We start from the raw sequence: 10,561 nt of genomic DNA on the forward strand, positions 1-10,561 counted from the left end.
TCATGATGATAATGGACTGTACCTCTAAACTGTAAGCCAGCCCCAATTAAATATTGTCCTTTATAGGAGTTGCTGTGGTCATGGTGTCTCAAACAGCATTTGAAACCCTAACTAAGTCCTGTAGGTCTGTTGGAGATGGAAAAGAAGAGTCTCCATAGAATTGTTTCAAAAATACATTGCTTGGTATAAGTAAGGAAGCCAAAATTACAATGTATCCTAGTCCTGGCAGGTGCTTATCCTGAGGGCAAAGAGTCGGAGAGTATTTTCAAAATCGCAAAATAAATTCTAATTCTAACGTTTACATTTTAATGACAGTATTCCAATATTGGGCTATATATTTTGTGGCTTTTGAATGGTAGAACAATTTCACAGATAATAAACTGAGCTAACCTTATGTCACTGATTTAAACCCCAGTCCTATTTCTTGCTGATTATAAAATGGGCTCAGTGACTGCCTAAAATTTTATCATTATTATTATTATTATTATTTTGTTTGTTTGTTTTTTGATACAGGGTTTCTCTTCATAGCCCTGTGTCTTAGTTAGGGTTTTGCTGCTGTGAACATACCCATGACCAAGGCAAATCATATAAGGACAACATTTAGTTGGGGCTGGCTTATACAGGTTCAGAGGTTCAGTCCATTATTATCAAAGTGGGAGCATGGCAGCAGCATCCAGGTAGGCATGATGTAGGAGGAACTGAGAGTTCTACATCTTCATCTGAAGGCTGCTTGGAGAAGACTGGCTTCCAGGCACCTAGGATGAGGGTCTTAAAGCCTACAACCACAATGACACACCTACTCCAAAAGGGCCCCACTTCCTAATAGCGCCACTCCCTGGGCTGAGCATATGTAAAACCCATCATACTCTGGCTGTCCTGGAACTCACTCTGTAGACCAGGCTGGCCTCAAATGCATGGAGATCTCTACCTGCCTCTGCCTCCCGAGTGCTGGGATTAAAGGCTTTAAATTTAAAAGCTTGGAATTTTGATGTTCTTAGACTCAGGGGTTACTTGCATCTCTTACATGCTGGGATGGAGGAGATGGTTCAGTGGGTCAAGGTTTTGCTGAGCAAGCATAAGGATCTGGGTTCAACCCCCCAGCAGTCATTTAAAGCCAGGTGCTGCAGGGGGTGCCTGTGCTAAGGATGGAGCAGAAGCAGGTGGGTCGCTGGCCGGCCGGTCGAGCTGAGACAGTGAGCTCAGGCTTAGTGAGCCGTGTTTCAAAACTGAGACAGATTGGAGACACCTGAGAGGTCTTCAGACGTACACAGACGGGCAGGTCACCCACGCTAATGTGTATACACTGGCATGTACCACACACATATGTAAATAAGTAAATACAAACAGAACCAATGCTCTAGAAGCCAGCATCTGTATTTGGCAGGGTATTCTAAAGGATTAGAACTGTCCCCCCACCCCACCCCTCCGTGTGTGTGTGTGTGTGTGTGTGTGTGTGTGTTTGTGTGTGTGTGTTCAGATAGGGATGGGGTAGTCCAGCAGTAGCCATTTCTCCCAGGGAAGCCCTACAACCTTGTAGCTTCTCAGTCTACAAAACTGGTGGCCTCAGCTTTTCCAGTTTGATGCTAAACGCTGAGAAGACTGGAGAGTGGGTGATCTTTAGTTCATGCTAGAAAGCTGAAGAGGCTGGAGTCTGATGGGGCAGAAATGTGGCGCAGCAGCAGCCGCCGCCGCAGCAGCAGCAGCAAGTACACCCATCTGCAAGGGCAAGACTGACTGACGACTGGCACCACAGTCTTTTTCTCCATCTCTCCTGCTGCCCACTCTGACCTAGCCCAGGACATCTCTCCTCAGTACATTCTTTCTGAAGGTCCTCACAGAGCTGCCCTGGGGCATGTCTCTTAGTTGACACCAGGTTCCTATCTAGTTGATGGTGTGTGTGTGTGTGTGTGTGTGTGTGTGTGTAGGTCTGGGGGACCAGGGGTGTTTCTCAAACTCCTGGACACTCAGATGCCACTAGGAACCCCGAAGGTCTGAAACAGGTCCCTCTGGCTAGCAACAAGCCTGGGGGGCCGGAGGGAAGGGGAATCCGGCTTAGCTCAGGAGTGAGTGTCCGTGTCTGGAGGGCAGAGAGGCCTTCTGCAGGAGAGTTAGACCTCTTGGCTCTGTATGCCGAAGGCTTCCCTCCATGGCACTTCTTGATGAGAGAGACAGTCCTTGCTTGTCCAAACTGCTGATTGCCACTGGAAAACGGACGCATACAACTTCCTCAGGGTGGGCCAGAGATTAAATACCTTTTGCAGGAAAGAGTGTCCTGGAGTGGAAGCTTATTGGCTAAGCCTTCAGGGCCTGCCCATCTAGATAGCTCATTAGCATGGAGAACTCGATACTTCGTGCTCTGTGACTAGTCACAATCCTTATGTGGGGTGTCATGGTCTGAATCTACTCAACCTTCCCAGTTTTTGTCTGGTGACACAGTTGCCTCACACAGAGGTGGTGAGGGAAGTTGGAAACAGAAGCTAGAACACACCTGGAGACAGGGTCTGTGAGGGGAGAGGCGGAAAAGACAGAGACTGCGTGAAGGACCGCCTATTGGCTGGGTTTCATGACACATAGCATCACACCAGCACTCAGAAATCTGTGATAAGAGGATCACAAGTTGGAGTTCAATGGGATTGCATGAAGAGACCTTGACAAAACACACACACACACACACACACACACACACACGTACACACGTACACACAAGAACATGCAGGCACACAAGGAGACCACTTTCTATATTTATTGAAGTTTTTTGTTTGTTTGTTTGTTTTTTCAAGACAGGGTTTCTCTGTATAGCCCTGGCTGTCCTGGAACTCACTCTGTAGATCAGGCTGGCTCAAACCCAGAAGTCCACCTGCCTCTGCCTCCCAAGTGCTGGGATTAAAGGCGTGCACCACCACTGCTCGGATTTATTGAAGTTTTGAGAAGACTAAACCAAGAGATTATCAGACTGTAGGTGATTATGACTGAGAAATATTAAAATCTGGCTGAGGGACCACTATACGATAGAAAAAATAAAACATTTCTACGTGGCTTACTCTGAGCATTAAAGATGGGGACTCTGCGGGAGAAGAATGAGAAATGTCTGAAGATTAATGAGGCCTGGCATAGAGACCCACGCATAAAAAATGTGTGTGTGTTTGTGTGTGTGACACTGGACAGGACTTATGGTGGCTTTAGGGTGGTCGGTTGAATTTCAGAGGGCACGAAGGTAGGGTGCATGGAATACTTGCAAGCAGTTCTTTTGTGATAGTCTGGAAATTCTCTTTTGTCACCTCAAATGAATCCTTTAGAAGTTTTCTTCTCCTTTGCTGTAAAGGGTTAACAGAAGCAACTGTGCCCAGACGGTTGTGCAGTTAAAACTCTGTGCCTGTCGGCTTCCTACTCGAAGGCAACTTGGCAAGACTTTCTGTCTAGCATGCCCACTTCCTTCTTGCATCTTATATTGCTCCAGTGCCTTTCTGGAATGAGTGTTCCTGTGTAGGAATCTAAAGCCAGCCTAACAGGTCCCCCTTGATAAACGATTTGACTGCTTAAAGCTCTCCACAAGATTTTCTTCGTAGTCAGGAGCTGCAGTAGGTAAAAGATGTCTGACCTGTAGCAAGTCTTTTCAGTGAAGATATGTAACTTTTTTTTTTTAGTTGAGTTTTTTTTTTCCTATTATATTTTTGTTTGGTTCATCATTTTGGACACTTTTCTTTGGGGCATCATTAAAAGTTCCATATAAAGGCTTTTTTGAAAAGACTTCTTCCTGCTTGGTGTGATGACTGCATTCAAGAGCTATGGCGGAAGCAGCAGCCCCAGCCATGTGGTGGCTTCCTTCCCAGGGTCTGATGCTGGCTTTAATGTGGCTTTCTCTGCTGCACTAGGCTTCCTGCCCCTTCTGGATGGATTATGTGTACAGGCTGGAACACAAACCCTAGCGAGCTTATGGCATTCAAAGCATACCTGTTCTCTGTGGTGGCTACAAGTTGTAATTTATGGCAATCCTCTTCATTGTGGTGTTAACCAGTAAAATGTCTGGTGAAGCCTTCAGTTTGTTGTTGAGGAGAGAGCTGGATGCCACGGTGGGACTCCGTGAATCTTGAATGCTTTCCCTGGCTGTCCTAGAACTAGCTCTGTAGACCAGGCTGGCCTCAAACTCACAGAGAGCTACCTGCCTCTGCTCCCGGTGTGGTGGGATTAAAGGCGTGTGCCATCACCACCAGGCTGAGTCTTCAACTCTTCACCATTGGAGAAATGTCCACATATAAATTCTGAGGTTCTCCTCATCAACCCATTCCATACAACTATCAGAAGAAATCCCGAAGCTCGGCGGATCACTAATCCAGTGCACATGCGCCAAGGAGAGGCGTGGGCTGATACCTTCAGGCCCGTGGTCTTACTGGTGGCTCTCAGCATGCAGCTGGGACAAGGTGCAGCTCCCCACTGGCTCCATTGTTCTTGCTAATGTTAGTGATGCTTGTAAAATTCATGTCCAGTGAGCAATTTAAGAGAGTAAACAAAAAGATCGGCCTGTTTTCAGTGTGTATTTAGCCTTTTAACTCTGTTTCTTCCCTGCCTCCCTTCCCCTTCCCTTCTAATTTTGTTTTCCTGTGATTTTTGTTTTATATTTTTCTACCGCAACTCTTTTGAATCTGTTCATCTACACTTCTCCATCTCCCGTTATCGGGTCATGTTTTCCTTGATTCCCCACAATTCTGCTTTATGGTCTTTTAATAGAAGTGATTGTTTCGTCTCCTTACAACCCTCTCCAACACCTCTCCATCTCCCCAAATCCAGGGAAAGCTCTTTCTCGGAACTCTCATCCTGCTGCATAAAATGTTACGGGATGAAAGCGTTCCTCGCCTGTTGCTTGGCTCTGTGCTGGTTTCTTGTTTTGAGGCTGTGAGTGCACACAGGAGAGAGGCATCCTAAAGAAAAGAGAGGTTTACTTTGCTCCCCGTTTGCAGGGATGCGGGCCGTGGCTGGGGCTTGGAGGCTCTGTCTTTGGCAGTGCTTGCTCACATCGGGACAAATCAGGAAGCAGAGAGCTGTAAAGTGACCCATTTCCTCCCGGGGACCCCACCTCCTAAAGGGTCCACGCTTCATCGCAACAGCGCCGCCACCTGGAGACCAAGGGGGCGCGTGAGGGAAATTTCACCGTCAAACCAGAACCTGCTCCTTTTCTCCAAATTTTTATCCAAGTAAAGATACTGGCACTACTTTATATATTGGCACTACTTTCCATTTCTCAACATTAAACCAACCGAGTGTTCCTACACCTGCAGAAGTTTCCAGCGTTTGAGTGGGAATTCCTAGAGTTCCAGGTAATAATTGAATTGAGCCCTCTACCTCAAGATGTCTCTTACCCTCAGGGCTTTTATACTTCTGTTCTATTTTATATTATATATATATTATATTATATTATATTATATTTTGTAGTGTAGGGATAGATCCCATTTGCTCAGCAGGCATTTCTCTGTCAAGCCTAACTCCGAGGTCAGGAGTCACACTTTTCCTTGTGTCATTTAGCCAAGTCTTCCGGCTGATGAGTGTGTCTTTGCTCTCTCCTTCCTCCCACACAGCTTTTGTTAAATCTGGGCGGCTTTCTCCATCATTCATATGTGTTTTGGAAGCTGGGCAGTATACTGGTGTCCTAGTTTGCCAGAGAGAAGAGGCATGGTTCTGGACCTTGAGGGATGGGAGTCCGTTTTCTTATTGCTTTCTCCTCTCTTACATGATTTCTGGATATGGAAAGAGAGACAGTAATGCATTCAGACATTTCATACCGTGACTCCTCTATAATTCTTCAGAATAGTGGTGTCTGCATTTTAGGAAAAATTAGAAATCTACACGCATGCAGCCTAAATTTGTCCTTAGTGTTCAGCTATTCAGAATTATAGATATTTTTAGAGTAAAATAAAAAGTCTTTCAAAGAGGTTTGTTGAGCGTGTTTCTAAAAATGTGGCAATATTAAATCATGCTTTTGGCTAGCTCTTTCTTGGAGCCTAGTAATTAGAATACACTGAAAATTTCAGGGTCCCAAAAGATAGATCAATTATGCTTATATTACTTATTTACTCCTTATAAAATACGAGGCTTCCCAATGTTTAACTATTCCCCTCAAGCCCAGACTCTACAATCCTGTGGCTCACCTGCATCTTGGGTTGGGATTGCTGGTAGCAAACTGGGACCGGTATCCACTCCACGCAGCCCCAAGTATATCTGCTTATCTGGAAAGAACTCTTTTCATCAGAGCACACAGCACTTCTGGTCCTGAAAAAATGATCATAAATTGGAAACTTGTTGGCTAATGTGTCATGTTTGTGGCGTGACTGAACTGCGTTCGGGTGGTGGGTAGCTGAATGTGGACTTGTTGTTGTTGCTGTTCCTGATTGCCTTCTACCTGAATTTCAGTGTTGTTATGAAAGACGTCCCCGCAGGCTAACATTTCGGACAATTTTGTCAGTCACATTCCAGTTCTCAAATTCCAATTCAACTTCTGGTAGAATCGTCCCTTTTTCAGACTCGTCAGATTAAATTCCTTTTGCGACTGTGTATGCATCATTCATCAGTGAGGCGCTTGGTGATTCAAACACGTTGAAGTTTTTGTACCAAAAGCAGCTGCAGAAACTTGAAGTAGGATTCTTGTTTACCAGGAAATGTCTCTTCTGAAATTTGGACTCTGTTTCTACAGAAATAGGATAGCTCTTTAGAATCTGTAATTCCATTAAGCTCTGGGCTCAGTCCACATGCCTTGTTTAAGCTTAGCGTTCTTCACATCCTGAAACCACCGCCTTCCCCGACTGTTGCTCCAAGATCAGTGTATTCTGCTAATTCATCAGGACAGCATGAAAGCACCTTCTCTTGGGTCCCTGTGTGTTGGATAAATCAGGCCTGTGGGAGTTCTGTAGTTCCCCAAAGCCCTTCACCTTGAAACATGGTAACACGATCCCAGAGTCTAGGATCCTGACTGCATTAAAACAAAGTCAAACTGGTTTGGTTTTGCCCTAATTGTAAACTGTTAGGAGCGTGAGCATGAGGAACACTGACAACCATAATGTTCGGTTCTTACCTGAGGAAAAGACCGTCTCTTCATAGTACTAAAGGCAAAATGGCTGACCACCGATGCTAGGCTCTCTTTGTTCTTCCACTGCAGGCAACCCTGACTAATCAGGATCAGGTAGGTCTCGTAACTGAACACTGATGAGCTCTGATGGTCTAGCCTGTGTACTCACTATTGGAATGTACACCTTAAACAAATAAACAAACAAACGACAAAACAAAACCTCTCTGTAGATCAGGCTGGCCTTGAACTCATAACCCTCTTGCCTGAGTCTTGAGAGTGCTGCTATTACAAGCATGTACTGCTTTGCTTAGATCATAAGAAATATACGGTTTAAGAGTATTTTCTGGCCGGGCGTGGTGGCGCACGCCTTTAATCCCAGCACTCGGGAGGCAGAGGCAGGCGGATTTCTTAGTTCAAGGCCAGCCTGGTCTACAAAGTGAGTTCCAGGACAGCCAGGGCTATACAGAGAAACCTTGTCTCGAAAAAAACCAAAAAAAAAAAAAAAAAAAAAAGAGTATTTTCTGGGCCAGTGAGATGGCTTAGTAGGTAAAGGTGCTTGCCACCAAATCCGATGATTTAAGTTCAATCCTTGGGACCTACATGGTGGAAGAAAACCAACTCCTGAAAACTGTCCTCTGACCTCCATACTCGTGTCAGGGCACGCACCATCGTCCCTCCATATGAACAATTAAATGTTAAGCAAAATTAAAAAAAAAACAATATGGAAAGAATATTTTTCTGATGACCAGTAACAACAATCCATTCAAAGCTGTATTAAGCAAAACTGTAGAATTACTTTAAGTATTTTGAGGGGGTAAGGGGACTGTACTCTGTAAAACCAGGAAGTCCTCTCTATGGTATAGAGAAATACATATTTGTTTAATGTATGGCTGGGGGGGGCAGGTAGAAGAAAATATACAATTTAGAGTCTTAGGTCTTTGTGAAGCCCTCTAAATCTCTTATTTCCTTTTTCTTGAACCATAAAAGTGGCCTCAAATGCAGACCTGGCTATAGCTGGTATAATGAAGAACACTGCAGAGCGGTGGATGTTTGAGCTCCCAGATGTTTTGGTACAGGAATTTCCAGAGCTTCTTGTATCCTTCCAGAGTTTCTGGTATCCTCTCCTCTAAAGCCAGAACCATGTGGTGGAAGCTGCCAAGTTCGTCTGCTTGCTGGGGCTGGAACACAGCCAGCCCCCTTGGCCAAACACATTTTCCTTCACTGCTTTCGCCTGGCTGTCCTGGAACTCACTCTGTAGAACAAGCTGGCCTAGAACTCAGAGATCCACCAGCCTTTGCTCCCTGGGTGCTGGGATTTAAGGTGTATGCGTCCATGCCAACCCCTAAGCTTTTCTTCAATTCCTTTTCACAAGTTGGAAGCTTGCTTGGGTGGGGGTCTTGCTCTGAGGGCACCACTCCCTTTAGTCCATTTGGCAGCAGGCTTTTCTTTAAACCTTTTGTTTCCTTGAGCCCTGGACTTGAGCTCCATGGCACTTCCTGGTGTTCTTTTTTTCCCTCAAACTGCATAGCTCGTTTTATTATTATTATTATTATTATTATTATTATTATTATTATTATTATAGATCTGCATAAGACTGGCCACTAATAACCACATGATAATCAATACTAGGCTATTTTGAAATCTCCTTGGCCAATACCATTAATCCAAAACTCTTCAATTTAGCCTCAGGCAGATTTTTTTTTTTTTTTTTGGTTTTTCGAGACAGGGTTTCTCTGTATAGCCCTGGCTATCCTGGAACTCACTTTGTAGACCAGGCTGGCCTCAAACTCAGAAATCTGCCTGCCTCTGCCTCCCAAGTACTGGGATTAAAGGCGTGAGCCACCACATGGCACTAATTCATCTCTTTTTTTAAAGATTTATTTATTTATTATATGTAAGTACACTGTATCTGTCTTCAGACACTCCAGAAGAGGGCATCAGATCTTGTTACAGATGGTTATGAGCCACCATGTGGTTACTGGGATTTGAACTCCGGACCTTTGGAAGAGCAGTAGGGTGCTCTTACCTACTGAGCCATCTCACCAGCCCAGATTTTTTTTTTTTTTTAACAAAGGCAGAAAACAGCCACATTCTTCACCAAAATATCACAAGTATGATCTCTGAGCCACTTACTAATATTCTTCTCCTCTTAAACCTTTTGAGCTGGGTCATAATCTACATTGCTCTGTCTTCCATGTACCTAATAGGATGGCCCATTAAGTCCTGCTTAAAATGTCCAATTGCTTTCCCTATCCAAGTTTCAAAGTCCATATTGCACCAAGAAACATGGCTTGTCATAACAATACCCCACTCCTGGTACCAACATCTGCCTTAGTCAATGCTCTATTGCTGTGAAGAGACACCATGACCACGGCAACTCTTATGAAGGAAAGCATTTAACTGTGGCTGGTCTACAGGTTCAGTGATGTAGTCCATTATTGCCATGGAGGGGAGTCTGTTGGCATGCAGGCAGACATGGTGCTAGAGAATGGGCTGAGGAGAGATCTACATCCAGATCCACAGGCCGCAGGAAGAGAGAGGCACAGGGTCTGGCTTAGGCTCGTGAAATCTCAAAGTCCACCCCCAGTGACAGACTTCCTCCAACAAGGCCACACCTCCTAATCCCTGTCAAGGAGTGCTATTCCCAATGACCAAGCTCCAAATATATGAGTCTTTGGGAGTCATAGCACTATAGTAACTCTCCCCATTCTCAAACAGTGCTAGAGCTCACTCTCCAAGACTACAGATGATCTTATAGTTAACATATATGTGGGTCACTATGGGATTCACACACATTAGCTTTATTGTCTTCTGTAGACTCGTGATATTTTGGGTCTTATGTTGAATAAACTGAAGAGCCAATCTTCCAAATGTTCATATACCAAATAGAGCATTCTGCCTGAGTGTAAACCATCTCCTCTTCCTACCATTATGGAGTTTTCCTCCCTCAGGCAGAGTGCCTGTTCCCAAGACACACACTAAAGAGAAAAGAGAGGAAAATCTACTTATGATTTATAGGGAATAGGAACTGCAAGAGTTCTCAACCTGTGGGTCACAACCCCTCTGGGATCAAATGACCCTTTCATAGGGGGTCACCTAAGATGTCAGAAAACATTTACGTTAAGGTTCAAAACAGTAGCAAAATTACAGTTATTAAGTAGCAATTTTATGGTTGGGGGTTACTACACCATGAAGAACTGTATTAAAGGGTCACAAGTGTTAGGAAGATTGAGAGCCACTGAAATAAAGTGTTCTGGGATCACAGGTAAGGATGTGAACCCCTAATAAAGTTAGGGTTGGAAGGCAGGCGAGCATCAGGTAATGGTATACAAAGAAACGGGAGCATGGGTTAAGTAGTTACCGATTACACATGATAAAAGGTGTGTGTGTGTGTGTGTGTGTGTGTGTGCCGGGCAGTGGTGGCACACACCTTTAATCCCAGCACTTGGGAGGCAGAGGCAGGCAGATTTCTGAGTTCGAGGCCAGCCTGGTCTACAGAGTGAGTTC

The 10,561-nt window shown here is 44.7% G+C and overlaps 1 long non-coding RNA gene across 1 annotated transcript in view; it reads right to left on the reverse strand.

Annotated features, from left to right (window-relative positions):
• Window positions 1-5,435: 5,435 nt before the first annotated feature.
• LOC110326159 overlaps window positions 5,436-10,561 on the reverse strand; it is a 6,230-nt gene continuing 1,104 nt past the window's right edge. Inside the window, exons 2-3 of the long non-coding RNA XR_003844512.1 lie at window positions 6,141-6,261; window positions 5,436-5,729 (exon numbers count right to left, since the gene is read on the reverse strand). This is a non-coding gene — a long non-coding RNA (uncharacterized LOC110326159). The remainder of the gene's footprint in view (window positions 5,730-6,140; window positions 6,262-10,561) is intronic.

Source organism: Mus pahari, chromosome 9 (assembly GCF_900095145.1).
Source record: "Mus pahari chromosome 9, PAHARI_EIJ_v1.1, whole genome shotgun sequence".
In the NCBI taxonomy this organism is placed as follows: domain Eukaryota; kingdom Metazoa; phylum Chordata; class Mammalia; order Rodentia; family Muridae; genus Mus; species Mus pahari.